At 47.0% G+C, this 19751-nt stretch overlaps 1 protein-coding gene across 1 annotated transcript in view; it reads left to right on the forward strand.

Annotated features, from left to right (window-relative positions):
- The first annotated feature begins 6820 nt into the window (after positions 1 to 6820).
- ndrg2 (NDRG family member 2) overlaps positions 6821 to 19751 on the forward strand; it is a 54245-nt gene continuing 41314 nt past the window's right edge. The window contains exons 1-2 of the mRNA XM_056300098.1: positions 6821 to 6900; positions 7067 to 7300. The gene's annotated coding sequence lies outside the window, so the exon portion shown is untranslated. The remainder of the gene's footprint in view (positions 6901 to 7066; positions 7301 to 19751) is intronic.

Consider the following 19751-nt stretch of genomic DNA (forward strand, 5'->3'; position numbering starts at 1 on the left):
CTGGCCAGTCACAGCGCAGCATAGGGCAGGCTCCGACACTGTCATGGCGGCGCTCCGTTGACTCCAATGCAAAAGTTTCAGACTTTCCAGCTGGTTTTGTGGACTTTAGCTAGTTATGGTTAAACGTTGGGGCACTTGTAACAGTGACACTCGTTACCCGGAGAGGCTGGAAGGAGATGTATGTCTTTTCCCCTTTCCAAAACCACAATCAAACCCTGGAAAGCGCAGGCAGTGGACAAAGCTATGTGGACGTCCTCAAATCCAGTTGAACCCCTCAGAGATCAACAAGCACAGCTTTGTCTGCTCCAAGGTAAGTAATTACTTTTATTAACCCTAAAATAATGTTAAAGCTTGACGGACTTAAGCAACAGTAACTAAGGGGGGCGGGCCTTAGCGAAGGGTGAATTGGCAGTGTCTGCGGGTGGGAAGCCGGATGTAGGTATGTGTCCTAGTCACTGCACTAGCACCTCCACTCTCAGCCAAATCAACAACCTTGCGCTCACCATCGATGGCACTACTGTCTCCCCTTCCCCCCAGGCACGCAACCTTGGTGTGATCCTTGCTCCCACCCTCTCCCTTGAGCCACATATCCACCAAATGGTCAAATCCTCCTCCTACCACCTTCGCAACATTGCAAAAATAAGATCCTCTCTCACATGCCCTGCTGCTGAGATACTGATCCATGCCTTCATCTCCTCCCGCCTTGATTACTGCAACTCACTCCTCTATGGCATCAGTGCTAGCTCTATCAAGAGACTCCAATTGGTCCAGAACGCATCCGCCCGACTTTTAACTTTCACCAAATCCTGGCACCACATCACCCCAGTCCTAAAAGACCTCCACTGGCTACCCATCTCCCACTGGATCAATTACAAACTCCTGGTTCTTACTTATAAAGCCCTTCACAAATTGGCTCCCCCATACCTCACCGATCTCCTCTCCCCCTACCAACCCTCTCGGTTCCTCAGATCCACCTCAGCTTCCCTTCTCTCTACCCCCAGGTCCAACCTCCGCGGCTTTGGTGACCGAGCCTTCTCCAGAGCAGCTCCCAGGCTCTGGAACTCACTTCCCCTAGTCCCGTCTCAAAACACACCTTTTCTCCATTGCCTTCTCGTGCCCCCCCCATCCGCTCATACACCCCTGGTCTGAGGCAGGCTGGGGACTGAGCGCTTGACCTGCATCTGTGATTTATGTGATTTATGATGTTTGTTTTTCTTTTCCCTTTATATCTGTCCAAGTCAGAGAGTACTGCTGGCGTCGTCTGTGGCTGCCGCTTCTCCCTCTCATAGTCCCCCTTCCCATCCACCCCGTATGTCTGTGTTATGTTCATCTGTCGTCTTGCTTCAATCCATTTATTGTAAAGCAACTTTGAGTACTTGAAAAGCGCTATATAATATTTATTTATTATTATTATTATTATTATTACCTCCTCTGGTCGGTTAGTGCAGCTGTTCGGGGGGAGGGGGAACTGGGGGGGGTAGCATGATCCTCCCACGCGCTACGTCCCCCTGGCGAAACTCCTGACTGTCAGGTGAAAAGAAGCGGCTGGCGACTCCACATGTATCGGCGGAGGAGGCTTGTGGTAGTCTGCAGCCCTCCCCGGATCAGCAGAGGGGGTGGAGCAACAACCAGAATGGCTCAGTAGAGTGGGGTAATTCGGCAAGTACTGTTGGGGAGAAAAAGGAGGGGGGGGGAATCCCAAAAAAAAAAATTATTGCCACTCAAACATGTCACATATGATAGACTCAATGTAGAAAAACAAAACCTGGCCGGACACACGAGTTGAATCATACCGTACAGCAGTACTTAGGAACAATAATGTTAAACAACGTTCCCCGCGGGGGTGGCGTGCCCTTTTGTTGTCCATATCCGCTGCCCCTCTACATGGCTGTGCATGGGCCTGGTGTCTTTGTGATTGCAATACATAAGTGTTCTTGCACAATGGCATGTGTGTACACACAACGGTGTGTGTATATGTGCACGTGTGTATGTGTCTCTGAACACACAAGTGGTTACCGCTGTGCGTAGCGCAGGGGGTTTGTTAAAAGGTTACAGGGTCAGTTGAAATGATTAAAAGAGCCTTCAGTAGATCAGGGCCACCAGGGCTCAGAGACCTCCAGCCTGTCCGACATATAAAGCGAGGGAGACGAGACAAACGGAAATCAAACCCCGTCAAATTTCATTTGTGAAATCTGCTTTTACAACGGGGGGGGGGGGACGGGGAGGGGGGAGGTGTTTGAAAATGGAACCGCTGAGGGCTGCTACTGGTTTGAGGCCCTGGTGGAGATGCCGAAAGGTCACAAGTTAAGGCCCCGAAAGGTTTGCTTCAGTGTCGCCGACCTCGCCGATAAGCTATGGAAGAAACACTGCGTTTGTGTTAAGCTGAATTTGGGATGCGCCTACGCATCATGCCGTTGCTCGGCCTACTTAAAAGGATTTGGTCTGGTGAGGCATTTGGCTCACCAAATCAAGCGCAGATTGAATACAGAGGAAAATACAGAGGACCAGGAGCTGTTGTGTTTGCTCCCAGCTACTCGACGCTCTAGAGAAACACAAAAGATGTGGTAGTGATTGGACAGTTCTGGAGACGTTTCAGAATGATATTTTTAGTTTTGTTTATCCAAGTTATCTGTTGCATCAACTATGTCCTGTTCCAACCAGCTGCCAAAAGAAGGAGAAGTTTGCGTAGCACATCAGCATCCCAGGATGAAAAGGTGGATCAATGGTAGTCGGTGATGATGATGATGACGGTGAAAGTGATTGTCATCATCATCATCACATGGATGCTGAGTTCACCAACTTTAAATTCTCAATGGTCATGTGAAGGACACGTCCATATGGACCCAAACCTAAAGAATTTAATTCCTAAATGGGAGATGATGCAACTACTACCAACACAACGATAGAGCAAAAAAATTCAGTGATTTTTTTTCTTTTTTGTAGGATCACAGCTTAACTACGACTTTGAATCATGAAGTAATGACACTTTTACTGAGTGGATTTTTGTTCGCTGCGTGACCAGGAATTTCATCCATAAATATTCGGACAATTCATTTTGGATGAGGATGGATGAGGATTACATGTTGCTGTAGCGTGGAGCACATGCACAGAGGGCCGGGCGGCGGGAGAGAAGAGACATCTTGGTGACAGCTGCATCTGGAACACAGGGGGAGAGAGAGAGAGAGAGAGAGAGAGAGAGAGAGAGAGAGAGAGAGAGAAAGGAGCGAGAGAAGAGACAGATGGAGAGGGGGAAAAAGAGGGAGAGAGGTGGAGGAGAAGGAACGAGCAGAGAGGATCCCAGGAGACCGACTGACCAGTGAAATAGGTCATGCAGTTGTGACGGCAGGCAACGGCCTGACTGGGAATTTATTAGGCTGCAACTGCTGTTGCGCTTTACGAATTGTGATAGTGTCGAATCAGTGATGGGCAGTTCCCCCCCCCCCCGATCCCAGCAGTCCGTTGCATGGCTGCGGCCCCGTCCCCCTCCAAGGGTTAAACCGAGGTACCGAACGATGAGTGCAAACTCATCACTTTGATAGCACCGTAACGGATTAAACTAGGAGGCCCGGCATTTGACTGACACAGGAAATAAACTTGATTATAATGGAAGGCTGGAAGGATGGGTGGGGCGGCATGAAAAAAAAAAAGGCATTCATTTGGAAATGAGATGATCACCGTTTGAAACGCACAAAAAAAATCCTGTTCTTTGAGAATGACCGATAGTACAAATTTACACCAGAATCCGGTGCGTTTTAAAAGAATAGAAGCACAATAGATAGCCTAAATCCCATGATGAATGATTGAATTTTTTTTTTTTTTTTTTTTACTGGTTGAAAGGAGGATTACATTTTCCAATAATATTTCACACAGCTCCAATTAGGGGCTCTGTAATATTCCATCCAGCTCAGCATGTCGCTTTTGGCCTGGCTTTACCGCCGGGCTTCCACGTGCTTATCTGAAAATAAACAGAGCACCGTTTCCGTGCAGAAAAACACACATTGTTCTCCGTGCGTCACTTGGTGTGTGGTTCTGTTTGCAGTGAAAATGGCCTTTTGTGTGGTATTATATGCAAGCTTATTCTTTCCTCTCCTCTACTTTTTTTTCTTATCGGCACAGGTACAAAATGCTCTGCTCTAACTCCCGTGTTAAATTGCACGGGATAATGGATGGGTGCTCTACCAAACTGATTTGTTTACGCTTGAGGTGTTACGCTATTATGGTCAATTATTGGTTACTCACCATGCGGCAAAAGCTGCACTGAGCAGCGCGCGCACACACACACACACACACACACACACACACACACACACACACGCACATGCACACATGAGAAGAAGAGGAATAATATGCTTGGGCTGCCATCTTAATGGCAGCCATGTTTGCAGCTACTGACAGACAAGCTCAGCATCACTCCGGGGCTCCATAGCAGCGATGTGACCATCAGGGCAAGGCTTTCACAGCCACCACCTCCACCAGGGAACCGTTTACTGGTTGAGGCTGTTCAGGGTCGCACACGGGGTCAGGACAAACCGAGACACAAGCTCAATGTGCCTTCTCAGGTGACAGGATTGACCCTACGTGGTGTTGTGTGGTGTGGGCGAAGGCAACCAGGTAGAAGATGGGAGTATATTAGAAGTGTAGATAGTAGAAGTGTAGAGAGAGATGGAATGGAGAGGGGGAGGTGGAATAAAAACATGCAAGGCTTTTTTTTTTAACTCAAATCTGAACTATTTTTTTAAACCCTGGCTGTGATGTCAGCCATGTCGATATTTACATACGTGTAAATCGTATAACCCGGCTAGTAGTTGACTGTAATGAGTTGCACTGAGTGATGTAAAACCCGTGAACTTTGATGACTCACACAAAGCAAACAGGCGGCAGAAGAAACAAGTGAATAAATTTAGGACTTCTTTTCACTTTAAGGACTGGATTTAGACAGGCGTATTCTCCACTACAGCCTCGGCTGCACCCCGCAAATACCCAGAAGACCTCTTTGTCTGGGTATAGGAGGGCAACACTGCTACTGGGTGGAGCTAGAGGACTTTTTTAGGGGATGCACACCGAGTTATAAATGTTGCAGCAGTTGTTGCAGTGTGAATCAGCCACTCTGCACATTCCAGTTTCGGTTTTCAGTGGACGACATACTGTTCATGAACTCTTATCACTTAAATGGAGGCCTTTGAAACAGCTGAGCGGAGAGGGTTGCTTTTTGAACCACCGTCTTCCCACCGCTGCGCGATAAAGTCTCGAGCATATGCCATGCACAGGCATAACCAGTCAGCACAGGGCCCCGATACAAGATGAGTCTTGACACTTAGCCAGCTAGCTAACTCTTCTGTGTGGATTTTGTTACGCATCAGTACGCATGTCCATAAGGCATTACCTGCATTTAAATATGGTAGTTTCGCCTCTGTATGCCATGATAGTGTGCGCCATTTCTTTGATCCAGTCGAGCGGGAGGGTACACCCAATCTCAGCTGTGGAGATTTAGAATGAATGTACGATTCACAATGCCACAACCAGGGGTGTGACCACTCTTCAGTGTGCTGGGGTGGGATAGAAAATATCTGGCTCACCACAGCATGACCAGAGCACTGGCTGGAGGACAGGCGCGGATCTACGGGGTGGCAACAGGGGTGGCAGCTGCCACCTCTGGGACTCAGTCTTGCCACCTCTGTTGCCACCCCATTTATAAATCAGATAATATGTTTTTAAAGTATATTTTATGTACATGCCCGGTGAAGGTCAATGAGACCCGCGCCAAACTCATCTCAAACAGTAGAGAACAAAATACATTCGATGAAATCCGAGTTTTGAATAATAATACGTTTAGAATAATGTCCATTGCCCCCCTCCTTGAACCTCATGCCACCCCTTTGCCACCCCAGGAAAAACTCTCTAGATCCGCCACTACTGGAGGATCACTATGCAAGATGGCTGATATAGGGCCTGGGGGGGGGGCACCTGCCATGTCTAAAACAACACAAGTGATAACGTGACCAGTGACACAGAGGTGATAACATAACATGACAAGTGACGTCTTTCTAAAATGAGCCCATCATATAAAAAGCTCTAACATGTTTATTGCAGGTTTAAGACAATTATGTGAGATGTCGTTGAACTCATTCGCTGCCCGCTGGAGCAGGCCATGAAGCAGTCCGAATGGATAAAAGAATGAAACCTCTGGAATAAGGAGGGAAACGTAAGAAAAGTGATTTGTCCTGCACAGCTGCTGAGTGATGCTTCAGCTCAGCAGTCTTGCCGTTGTTTTGGGCGGAGTAGCCTTTTCTTTTCTTTCTTTTCTTCTTTTAAATCATTCTTTCATTAAGTGGGAGGTGCGCGTGTCTTCTGCTCAATTTCACTTTGCCGAGTCTACATCCCCAGAATATAAATCACCTGTCCAGACTGACGGAGTTGTCATTAAATGTTAAAATATAGGCTATGTATATAATAGATGTATAGCGAACGGTTGTTGTAGCGCAGCCTATTAACGACTGGGGCGGGGGGGGTCGATGAGGGGGGGGAGCCCCGCTCCTTTCCGCTTGTTTTTCTTTTTTGTAGGGGCTGACCAGGTCGCCTTTGTGGTGGTCCCTCTTACGTGTTTCCCTTCTCTTCCAGACCGTGTTTTCATTCTAGGTGTGCTTATTTGTCTGTTGGCATCGCCCCCCAAAACACACCGCTGCTTTTGGGCTTCGCCTCGTTGCCGTAACCAGAAGCTAGGTATGCGCGAGCGCGCTCACTTCTACCAGCGAGCGCAACAGCGGGACTGTACCAACACCGGGCTGGAGGGCGGGGGTATGACCCTTCCGAGACGCAAAAAAAAAAAAAAAAAAAAATCAAAGCCCTGTCGTCTATATCACACCAGGCTGGGCTCCGTTTCGAGAAAGCATCGCCGCGTATGTGAGTAGTATATTACCCCCCCCCCCCCGCGTAAATACACGTTTAAACCAGAGTTTATGGCTCTATTTCGGTATCGGGAACTTTTAGCCCCCCCCGCTTAAGAATGAAGTTGGTCCGCTCTTAAATTTGATTGACCGCTCCATCTATTTTTTTTCTCCTCTTACAGAATTTTCCTCCTGCAGGAGAAAGCGGAGAACTGGGAAAATAGAGGAGAGCAGGCGCGGCGGAAAATCCTGAGGGAGTGAGAAAGTGAAATAAGAGATTTAGCTGGACGATCGGAGGGACAGGTTGGAGAAACGAGAAGTAGCACAAGTGGAGTGAAGGCGTAACATTTTTAGACGTCTCTTTTTTTCTTTTCCTGAAGATTTTTCATTTGTTGACCAAAAAAAAAAAAAGAAGGGTGAGTTGAGTCTATTGTTGTCACCGTTGCATCACTCGGGTAAATGAAACGGTGCTATGTCACATGTAAAGTCCGACGGGATGAAATAGCTTACAGAGTTGTCATTGTTAAGTAAACGAATGCAACGAGCCAACGAGGGGGAAAGAAAAAGAAAAAAAAGAAGCGTTTTCATTTTCAGTTGCAGGTCCAAAATATCTTCACATGCAAGACGAGGGCAAACATTTGCTTATGTTTATGTGGGTCACCCTGTTGTTTACCTGCTAGTGATTGCAGCCAGTTGCAGCGGCCCGCCGATCCAATTGCTCTGCTGAACAATTACATTAGAAGGGTTACTTGCGACCGTCGCAGGCGGACTTGGAGCAGCGTTGTGCAGCCTTTTGTGGCTTGTGAGTGTGCGTGTTTACTGACGCGCACATGTGGCGTTGCCTGATCTTTGTTGTGAGTTATCTGCGATCTACCCGGACAGGACTGCTCAACAGTAACTTGCGAACTGAAATTAGGCCAGTCTGACACTGAGCTAATTGTAATTATAAATCTGAGACCCCCCCATCCCCGTTAGTCTTTTACTAAGGAACAGTATTGGTCTTTCTGTGGCGGGCAAAAACAGTGACCCGGGGGAGAATGGCAGTGTGACGGCGTGTGATGGCACGTTTTGACAGAAACCATGTTTGTTTTTGTTTTGTTTGTTTTTTTTGTCTGTGGTTTGGGGGTAAATAGAGAGAGCCTGAGGGGTGGGGGGGGGGGTGGGGCAGCTATAGGCGAAGCTGCTGGCAAGCCAGAGGGTGGTGTCAATGTCAAACGGAGGTGTGTCCATTCATCGTGTCGAGTCACAGGGGGGCTTCTATCGACCAGCCCCTAAGAAACCCCCAAAACCTCGCAAGGTTGTGCAAAAGATTTTAATTTATTTTTCCCTCTCTTAACTGAAATGCGATGAGGATAAATGAATGTCAGTTGTGCTCTGCCCGTTCCCCGCCGTCTGCACGGGTTCTCGCAAGGCTGCGAGAGTGCGCAGATTCCGTGAGTCATACCGCTTTTAGGGGAGAGCTATGGCTCCACGGCGAGGTGTGAAGACCCCGCCGATAACACACACACACACACACACACACACACACACACACACACACACACACACACACACACACACACACACACACAAGAGGAATACGCACATGACTGTACACACGAACACACCAAGACACACAAACGGAGCAAAGGTTCTGTCATCCATAGAAACTCTCATGAATGGACGTTATAAATGTAAACACAAGGAAAAGCTGACTACCATGTGCGCGCGCGCGCACACACACGTGCAGGGTCGCACATAAACACTCTGACAAATGTAATCTGAGACACGGACGTGCAGGCGTACACTTGCACACACCTCTTGTCTATATGCCTATGTCCACTTTGGGATGCCTATTTTTAGTTAGTTGTCATGGGCTTTTGCCTACTACAGCCGAGGAGTGTTTTGCTGAAATGAGACGTCCACCATTTGATTTTGGGAGGGGGGGGGTGCGACCCTCCTTGCTGCTATGATTTTTTTGGCATGAGATCAACGCAAGTCATGGACACCCATGAGATTTGGCTCACAAAATAGGTAGTTTTGATGGTAGACTCATCTTTGTGTATTTTAGGTACTGTTACATTGGTGTCTATATGAAGAGAAAGTAAGATAGTTGTAAAGGGATATAAGGTCATGTTTAGCTTGCAAAGACAACAAAAAAAAGGAAATTTTCAAAAGTAAAAAAGGTGAATAGACTACATTTAGGTGGTTCAACCTTCCGCTATACATCCCCAAACTTGATCACCATTGACATTTAAATAATCCTTTATCTCGAAGTGCTTCTTTGAATCGCCGACCCCTGAATCAAATTTAAAAGATGTCCTTTCGTGTTGCCAGCTTAACTGAGTAGAAGACGAGGCTTGCCACAGGGATGAGAATGAACTTAAACATCTCCAGTGCTGCCAGTGCACCCTTTTCTGCTAAGATGGGATAATAATGACTGTTTCTTAGTACTTTGAGTAAGTTAAGTTGGACAGCTCAGCTGTGCATGTGGATATGTCTGCTGAATGTCTACAGTCATATAATCCTGCCGCTGTGTGAGACAAAGCCACGTTCAAGATGGGCAAAGCTCAGCGAGGTGATTATGCAGGCTACTTTGTGATTATTTCGAAAACACAGTGAAAATAAGACAGGCAGAGACGGGGCTGATGGCTAAGTGGCTGATTCAAAGCGAGAAACTGTATTAGACTTGGCAGGATACGGTTTCCTGAGAGCATGCAGCCTCATATGATGCCATGCTTCACATGCACATTTCTGCACCTTATACTTCATTCCGCATGGTCTCAGGAGGTTAACCTGTATGAGTGTGTGTTCATTCGCCGGCTGTCGCAGTGGTGAGACACAAAGTGTTTGTGGGTTTCAAAGGCTTTCCGTCCCTGTAATCTGTATTTCACCTCAGAAGAGATGAGTTGATACTGAAGTTGTTCTGCCATGTATCTTTGTGCTCATTGAACGAGATTTCGAGGATGCTGTGATGTAAACAATCTGGAGTTACCCTACTGTCACCACTGAAGTGTACTGTTCATATGGTTTTGATAATGTTCACCATATTAGCTTACTAAATTAAATTATTTTGGTGATCAGCCAAAACCTAACAGGGATCGCAAAGCAATGCTTTTTGTGTGTGTGTGTGTGTGTGTGTGTGTGTGTGTGTGTGTGTGTGTGTGTGTGTGTGTGTGTGTGTGTGAATTGGACGACCCAAGAGTCGCGTTTGATTGAGCCGGGATGCTCCCGTGTAAATGCTGTGATTTGTGGTGTTTCTGGAGTCAAGTCATGTGTATCTGTTTTAGCCCAAAAATAAACTCTTGGACTGCAACAGTTGTCCTTTGGTGCGATGGTAGATCTCTTGAGTTTGGCCAGACTAATATCCTATGGGATCAAAATGTGGACATCATTAAACCATGGGAACATTTTGGTTCAGTCTCCTCCATTTGAATGTGAGGATTTATTAACCCCGTTGTAAAATTTGGATGAAAGCAATGAGGAGCATAATCTCACATAATGACTGCAAGGATGAAAATACACCATCCTTCCTAGACTGTAATGATCTCTAACAAGTAGGTGGCGGCCATGTTTGAGGCCAGAGTTTGAATCCTGACCATTGATGCTTCATTGTCTCTTTGCTGCTGACCTCGTTGCTGTGGTGTCTATTGATAGAGTTGACCCCATTACAGAGCCATTGGCATCGTCAGCGGACTCTGCCTGTGTCCTTTGGTTAATTGTTGTTAGAAATATTGTGAACAAGGCCGTCATATAACTTTCAAGGGAACTATTCTCGATGTAGGGCCAACTCAAACAACTTCAGGATGCGTGCTAATCTTTCTACTAATCATAATCAACCCCTCAATATTTCATGACTGCTCCATTTAACAAGGAGCCAATTTTCAATTTCTAAAGCTAATACGTTTGTCGGTGTCTGTGTTCAGATGTTGAACTTTGACTTTGAATATAGGATCTGGATGCCTGAATCTTTTTTTCCCCCACCATATGATCAGAAAATGTTTTTTGTTTTTTCTTTCAGAAGCTCGACATTAAACATTTCAGGCTTGGACAACCTCAAATTCCCTGACTATCTTTAACTATGGGAGCCCTGCTTCTACCTTGTTTAAGGGGGTTATCCTACGGTACCACTCCTAAATATTAGGAAGCAAGCACATTATATATGAAGCGGTTGTGACTTTGCTACCATAGTGTGGCAAGGCTCGTGCCATGGGAGGGTTTACAGATGGGGGACAGACACAGGTTTGGCGGAAACACTAAGTTTTTATTTCCTGAACTATTTACAACCGTCTTTGTTTGCATGCTGCAGGGGCCAGTGCTCAGTGGTGCTGGACTCTTTCTCCGTCTGCTCCTCTCTGTGTAAGGAGCCTCTCGGCCTTTCTCTCTCCTTGTCTCTCTCTGTGTATCCTGCATGTACATTTGGTTTGTCCATGTGTCAGTCCAGGACCCAGCCTCACTGCACAATATAAAGCATAGCATGTCAGTTGAGTACACCTGAGGTTGATCACTAATCAACCACTATTGCATCTGCTCTACCATGAGCCACGCCCCCTCTCTCTAGGCTAAACCGCACCCCACTACCACATATCCCCGCTGCCTAAATTAGGCACCCCCCCCCCCCAACAAGAGAAGAAATCGGCTATGGTCATCTGCGGCTGTAAAGCTAGATACCAACAGGTGATCCGCGCGTTGGCATCCTTCATTCGGTGGAGCCAATGGAGCGGGGCATGGTCCGAACAGAGGGTGAATGAGGGCCCCAGGAGGTAGAAGTAGCAGGCGCCGACCACCCAGCTGATGGCCAGATACTCTTTTCCATGGTGCTGTACCACCGCTCTCTCTCAGCCAGCTTGCGGCTTATCTATCTCCACCTCCTGGGACAAAACAGCTCCCAGCCTTCTGTCCAATGTGTCAGTCTGCAACACAAAAGGGAGAGAGAAGTTAGGATTGTGGAGCAGCAGCTCCCCACAGAGGGCTTGTTTAACCCTCTCAAATGCCACCGACACTGCTCCGTCCACTGGACCAGATCTGAGGCAGCCTTTTGAGTGAGGTTGGTCAGGGGACTGGTCAGCTCTGCAAAGGCGGGGATGAACTGTCTATAATAGCCAGCCAGTCCCAGGATTAACCTCATCTGCTTTTTTGTCTTAGGCCTTGGGCTGGCCACAATCGCTGCGGTCTTATCTATCTGGGGGTGCACCAGCCCGCCACTTATGCGGTGCCCCAGGTACTGTACCTCCCTCCGCCAGACTGCACACTTCTTTGGCTTGGCTGTGAGCCCCACCTGCCTCAGATACTCGAGCACTGCCGCCACCTGCCGCATATGCTGGTCCCTTCTGCTACTGTGAGTGATCACATCATCAAAGTAAGCTGCAGCATATGCAGCATTTGACCACAGCACCTAGTCCATGAGGCGCTGAAATATGCCTGGAGCGCCAAACAACCCAAACGGGTGTGTAAGAAACTGGTACAAACTGTCCGACATGGAGAAAGCCATTTTTTTCTTAGACTCTGGAGACGAAGGAAACTGCCAGTAGCTCTTAGTTAAATCCAGTAAATCCAGTGTTGGGGTAAAAAAGCGAGCAGACCCAAGCTGGTCAAGGAGTTCTTCGACCTGTGGCATCAAATTTGGATATGTCATTCATTTTGCGATGCACCACACAGAACCATATAGACCCCCTGGACGTGTGCACAAGGACCATGGGCCTACACCAGACTCCCCTTTCACTCCCATTTCCAGCATAGTCTGGACTTCTGCCTGAACAATTTACTTTTTGAATTCGGGCAGGTGGTATGGATGCGAGCGCACCATCATGCCGAGATGTCACTATGCAGTGCTGTATGAGGATGTGTGTGTCCTGGCAGTGGGGAGAACACATCAGCAAAATGCTGTTGCAACACAGCAACCTCGGCTTTCTGGCGGAGTGAGAAATGGTTCTTACTATGGAGGGAGGCAGGATCGCTTTTGGTACCTCCGGCCCCAACTCATCTTTCTCCGATACCACTGTGGCCAGTGAAACAGGAACCGCTTCTTTCCATGCTTTTAGAAGATTGAGGTGGTAAATTTGTGTTGCACCTCCCCTGTCATGCACAACCTCATAGCCAACATTCCCACTCACCGTGTGACCACGAAGGGTCATTGTCCTTGCCACTTGGCGAGTAATTTGGAGCTGGACGTTAGAAGTAATACAAGAACTTTTTCTCCCAGTGCACGTTGACACAGTCGCATTCCTCTGTTATATAGGCGTTGTTGATGTTCCTGGGCCTGGAGCAAAATCTCCTGTGAAAACCTCCCTAGTGTATGGAGTTTTGCTCTCAGGTCTAGGGTGTACTATACTTTGTTCTTGCTTGTGCTTGGACCCCTCTCCCAGCTTTTAATCAGGTCAAACACGCCCCTCAGGTTTCTGCCAAACAGCAGCTCAAAGGGTTAAAACCCCATGGAGACCTTGGGCACCTTCTGCACTGCAAATAACAGAGGATCGAAGCACTTATCCCAACCACAGCTATCCTTGTGCACGAACTTATGAACCATGTTTTTGAATGTTTAATAAATCATTCCATGAGCTTGTCTGTTTTGGGGTGATACGCACTTGTGCAGATCGATTTTATGCCCAGTAATTCATATAGTTTGCGTAGTGTACATGACAAAGAATGTGCCCTGGTTCGTCAGAATCTCTTGGGATTCTGAGGCACGACATTTCATGAAACGCTGCCGGCACAATGCTTTTAGCCGAGATATTGTGTATCCGCTAAGACTAACACAAAGCGAAATCCCTGTGCACTCAATCTACTGGGCCGATGAAGTCCATGCCAATACGTTCAAACAGGACCTCAATTAAATAGTATTGGCCGCAATGGCGCCTTTGGGGTGGCCAGCATGTTTACCAGTTGCCATTCCCGGCAAGACGCACACACCACCGCTGCATGTCACTGTATGCCAATCAAGCCATTATTCGGTCATTGTTTTATTGTAACCGAGATGACCTGCCATGGGGTTTTGATGGGCTGCCTGGAAAATCAGTTCCCACTGGCCTTTCGGTACTAATAATTGATTGCTTGTCCAGTTTGAGCATTGCAACTCACTCGGTATAATAATCCGAGCAATGTATGGTAGAGTGAGCACAGCGTTTGAGTGCACCAGTTGGGCGTCGATGGTCATCACACGGTCAAAGGCGAAGTGCAGTGGGTCATCCTGAGTCTGCTCAATGGGGAAGTCCTCCGCTGGGTGGACCAACAGAGCCATGGTTGACTCCCCCTCACCTGACTCGGATGAGCTTGCATCACCGCTTAACACCGCACACCACTTACACTGCCCTGGCTGTCGCTCTCGTGGCCCCGCTGTCTCCCTAACCATGTTATCAAACCCTGGCCAAACCGAGCCTAATAAAAGGGGATGTGACAGGCGAGAACTAACAGGCAGGGACTTTATGCTTTTTTCTCGAATAGCTAATTTCGATGGCCACCACAAGATACTAGTGTATATGCCCATGCACACATCGAATTTCCACCCACAATTCATCTAACAATGTCCCAGTTCAGACAAGGCTTTGGTGAATCAGCATCTGTGTGCAGCCTGTGTCCACCAAAGCCTGATTTATTGCCCCTTGTATACGTACTGGTATGCTGTATCTCCCACCTGGACCAGGTGAGGGTGCTGATGGACCAAGAACCCGGACCACCTGGCCCACCTCCATTAACAGACACTCCCTCCACCAGTGACCTGGCTTCCCGCACCACCAGCACTCCTGGCCTGATGTTCGAGGAGCCCCCTGTGAGTCAAGCGGAAGCTGGGTCCTGTGGCAAAGGGAAGAGGGAGGGTTTAGAACAGGGATGGTGTTGGGCTTATGGGCTGCTGCATGGATGTGTCTGTGGGTGCGCATATGCGTGTAGGTGCAGGTGTGTGCGTGTCTGCATGTGTGTATTCGCCGAATCGGTCCCGGGTGGGAAGGGCGAGGTGGTCCTCCTCCAGGGCGATAGCCTTGTCCAGGTCCTCAGGACGGTGGCACTGGACCCAGCTGGCTGTTTCAGATAGCAGGCAAGTGACGAATTGCTCCAGTGCCACTTGCACAACAGCTCCCTCAGGAGAGCCCAGGCTTGGGTTTGTTGGTGTGTCACATGTGCCTGGCAGCGATTCGATGGAAGAGTCGCCCCAGCGGAGTGTCTTCTGGCTCCATCTGGGTTACTACTGTGGCAAAGGCTCATGCCACAGGAAGGTTCACAGATGGAGGACAGACACAGGTTTGGTGGAAATAGTTTTTATTTCCTGAATTATTTACAACTGTCTTTGTTTGCACGCTGCATGGGGTGGCGCTCAGCAGTGCCTAAATCTTTCTCCGTCTGCTCAAATCCGTGTCAGGAGCCTCTCTGCCTTTCTCTCTCTGAGTCTCCTGCATGTACATTTAGTCTGCCCATGTGTAAGTCCAGGACCCAGCCTCAATGAAGACTATAAAGCAGACGTGGGCAATCTTATCCAGAAAGGGCCGGTGTGGGTGCAGGTTTTTGTTCCAACCAAGCAATTACACACCTGTGTCTCCTAATCAAGTTCCTCAGCGAAGACTCTACTGGTTGATTAGTGGGATCAGGTGTGTAACTGCTCGGCTGGACCAAAAACCTTCACCCACACTGGCCCTTTCTGGACAAGATTGCCCACCCCTGCTATAAAGCATAGCATGTCATTTGAGTACACCGGAGTCCGATCACTAATCAACCGCTACCCACACCCCATCTTTCTCTGTTTGCAGCTGAGGCTAAACCGCACCCTACTACTGCACAAAGATCCATCCATTCATCCATTATCTGAACCGCTTATCCTGCTCTCAGGGTCGAGGGGATTCTGGAGCCTATTCCAGCAGTCATTAGGCGGCAGGCGGGGAGACACCCTGGACAGGCCACCAGACCATCACAGGGCCCACACACACACACACACACACACACACACACACACACACACACACACACACACACACACACACACACACACACACACACACACACATTCATACCTAGGGACAATTTAACATGGCCAATTCACCTGACTTACATGTTTTTGGACTGTGAGAGTAAACCAGAGCCCCCAGAAGAAACCCACGCAGACACGGGGAGAACATGCAAACTCCACACAAAGGACGGCCTGGGATGACCCCCCAAGGTTGGACTACCCTGGGGCTCGAACCCAGGACCCTCTTGCTGTGAGGCGACCGCACTAACCACTGCGCCACCGTGCTGCCACTGCGCATAGATAACCCCATGAAATAGTGGCATGTTTAACCCACTACATTACATTTTGCAATGCAATCTCTTCAGTGCCCAAAAGGTTATTTATTTACCCTATGAAAGCAAAGGAAGGAGAGAAAAAAAATAGACATTTTGCTGCCTTTCTGTGTTTGTGAGTGCTGCCACTGCCCTTGACTCACAAAGTAAGTGCTGTCCTACAATATTTGGCATTTGCATGTGATAAAGAGGACAATTCTCACACAAGACAGATTGCACATCATCTGCATAGTTTGCTGCATATACTGAGGTGTAGATGCATTTACTCAGCTTTGGACGTTGGGAAATTTAACCAAGCGTGTTCACATCGTCACCTTGCCTATTGACTGTGCCAATATTAGCATTTACTCCCTTGATGTTTGCTAATCCATCAGACTGTTGACTATAGGTAAGATGACTTTGCTAGGGCACTGGTTGTTGTACAGTAGCGTGGAATAGAAATTGAAATAGTATTTACCCTGTAGGAGATCTTTGACCTTGTATACTGATGAAAATGGATGCCGCTTAAAAAGGCTTTCATATCAAAAGTCTCATGGATTTGAGAGATTTAACACCTTCACTACAATTACTAGTAAAGCTTATTATAGGTTACAGCAAATCTTATGTATACTCTTTTGATCTTTGCTTCTAGATTCTGTTTTAAGGCTAGAATCATATAGCTCTATGAAATATTGGCTGCTGACTTTCATATGGCATGAATTTCCCCAAATAGATGCAGTAATAGTCAGGTATTGCACAGCAGCAGGATCACTTAGGAAAATATTTGGTCTTGATTCCAGATCTGTTGCAGTTTATTGGCCAGGTGTCGTGCCATAGAGTAGCAGTAAAACTATTGTTACTTGTGAATATGTGGTCAAATATTAGTCAAACTATTGTTATTTTGAATATTGGGTCAAATATTAGTGACCTGTCCAGGGTGTCTCCCCGTGACAGGCTCCAGCATCCCCGCGACCCTGAGAGCAGGATAAGCGGTTCAGATAATGGATAGATGGGTCAAATATTGATGTTTCCTACTGTATGTTTGGGGTAAATATGACAAAAACACAATTTATTTTTTAAATTTCTCACCGTCAATGTCAATTTTTGTTGATTTGCTGTAGTGACTGCTAAATGAGTATGGTCTCGATACAGTTCCTTGATATCTAGCATAGGGCTGAGTGATATGGACAAAATATCAAATATGATATTTTGGACCAAATATCGATATTTTGATATTGTAGAGATGACTACTGATGCTCTCTCAAAATATTTACACGAAGACATTTTTGGTAAACACTCATTAGTGATGTGGATATGATGTCCAAACAGGTAGAGACAAATAATATAACAGCTAGAGCAGTCTAATAAGTTCAGAAAATTGCATCTTTTTACTGTAATGCAGCCTTTAAAACCAGGACAAGACAACACTTATGTCATATAACGATATTGCAATATCCAAAATCCCAGATGATATTTAATCTTATATCATGATATTGATATAATATCGATATATTGCCCAGCCTTGATCCGGCATATATTGACTTGGCAGAGATGGCTGTGTTTAAGTATTGATATAACTGGTATGAGATAACAAAGGCTGATAACCGTGTACGTGTGGGTTTGAACATGTTGAAAATTAAACCAGAATACAGCCCAGTTTGTCATGCCAATGTCGATAGCCAAGCAAATGTTGTTGATACTGACGCAACTGTGCCGTTCAAAAATAGTCCATCTGTTTGGGTGTCGACAGTGTAGAAATAATTTGCAGTCCAAATGTATGCCGGCTGTTGGCTGTATATGCGCCTATCAGTTAGCCATTAGGCTTTGGACGGGAGTGAAATGTGCCTCAATTTGACCACCATATTGTGGCTCTGATTAAAGGCCAAGTCTTTGATTTAAAATGATTGGACCAAGTTATTACTTGGAGGCGTTGCAGAGTCGGTGTTGTTATGGGCTGATGCTTTGCTCTGTGAATGTACATTAGTTGCCTTTTCTGTATTTATTTCCTCATTAGTCTGAAGGTTTGTCGTCATTTAAGGTGTGCTCAGAGCATTGACTTGGAGGGCCACGCACCACACCGTAACAATGTTTCAGACTTGTTGTACAAAAAAATATATAGCAGCATTTCAAAACTGAAATGGTCAATTAGTAGCCTCTGCTTGTGTTGTTACAAGTACGTCTTCTTAACATGTGTTAAATATGAATTGTATCAAATAAACCGGACTCAGATATTATGTAACCAACTGACAGACAGAATCGCTATGATTCTCACTTTTTTTTTGTTGTTGACTCCCCCCCCCCCCTTTCTCCCCAATTGTACCCGCCCAATTTTACCCCACTCTTCTGAGCCGTCCCGGTTGCTGCTCCACCCCCTCTGCCGATCTGGGGAGGGCTGCGGACTACCACATGCCTCCTCCGATACATGTGGAGTCACCAGCCGCTTCTTTTCACCTGACGGTGAGGAGTTTCGCCAGGGGGCCGTAGTGCGTGGGAGGATCACCTCCCCCCCCAGTTCCCCCTCCCAGGCGCCCCGACTGACCAGAGGAGGCGCTAGTGCAGCGATTAGGACACATGCCCACATCCGGCTTCCCACCCGCAGACACGGCCAACTGTTTCTGTAGGGATGCCTGACCAAGCTGGAGGTAACACGGGGATTCAACCGGAGAGCCCCGTGTTAGTAGGCAACGGAATAGACCGCTACACTACCTGGTCTTGATTCTCACTTTTGAGGGGCCCTTCATTGTGTGAATGTGTCTGACTTTGGTATAGTTTGTGTTGGGGCTGTTTGCTGTGCAAATAGTGGCATGCACATCCATTTTACAGTCTGTTGACAGTGGAAGTGGAACGTGGAGATGAATGTGAGTTTGAAGCTCAGCCAGCCTTGTTTGATTTATTGATCATAACAAAATACCATAAACACAAAATAAAAAGGTTAGAATTGATTGAGCAACAGTCTGAAAATTCAATATATGGAGGGAGATTAATTAAGCAGGAAACAACTGTAATCTCTACCAGCATTCATCTTATTGTTCTCTTTTATGTCCCCTCACAAACTAGCAGTGGCTTAAACATGACAAACATTCCAGCCAATTTTCTTGAGAGCTGTAAAAGATGCCAAAGGAATGGAATAAGCTGTAAAATACAGGACTATCTCCTGCCTCTAAAGGCTATAGCACCATGGACAGCGGTCAGCAGAGCATCCAGAGTTCATAAAAGACAGATTTACTAGGTGATAACCTTTTCATAACATTGCTAACGGCCATTGTTTACCACATGTCTATTACAACAACCCCTATACTGACTAACCCCTGGCTGCTTTGTCATTTGCAAGGTTTAGTGTTTAACAGTCATCTCTTCTTTGGTATGCCGGCAGCCATACCAACATGTACTCTGATTCTGCTGAATGACAGAAGCTAAGCAGCTGTGGGCTTGGCTAGTACTTGGATGGGAGACATCCTGGGAAAACTAAGTTGCTGCTGGAAGTGGTGTTGGTGGGCCAGTAGGGGGAAGTCTTCCCTCTGGTCCTAATAAAACATATCCCAGTGCAGTGAAGGGGGCACTGTGCTGTAGGAGATGCTGTCCTTCAGATGGGACATTAAACCGACGTCCTGACTCAGTGCGGTCATTAAAGATCCCATGGCGCTT

This window comes from Lampris incognitus, chromosome 20 (assembly GCF_029633865.1).
Source record: "Lampris incognitus isolate fLamInc1 chromosome 20, fLamInc1.hap2, whole genome shotgun sequence".
Classification (NCBI taxonomy): domain Eukaryota; kingdom Metazoa; phylum Chordata; class Actinopteri; order Lampriformes; family Lampridae; genus Lampris; species Lampris incognitus.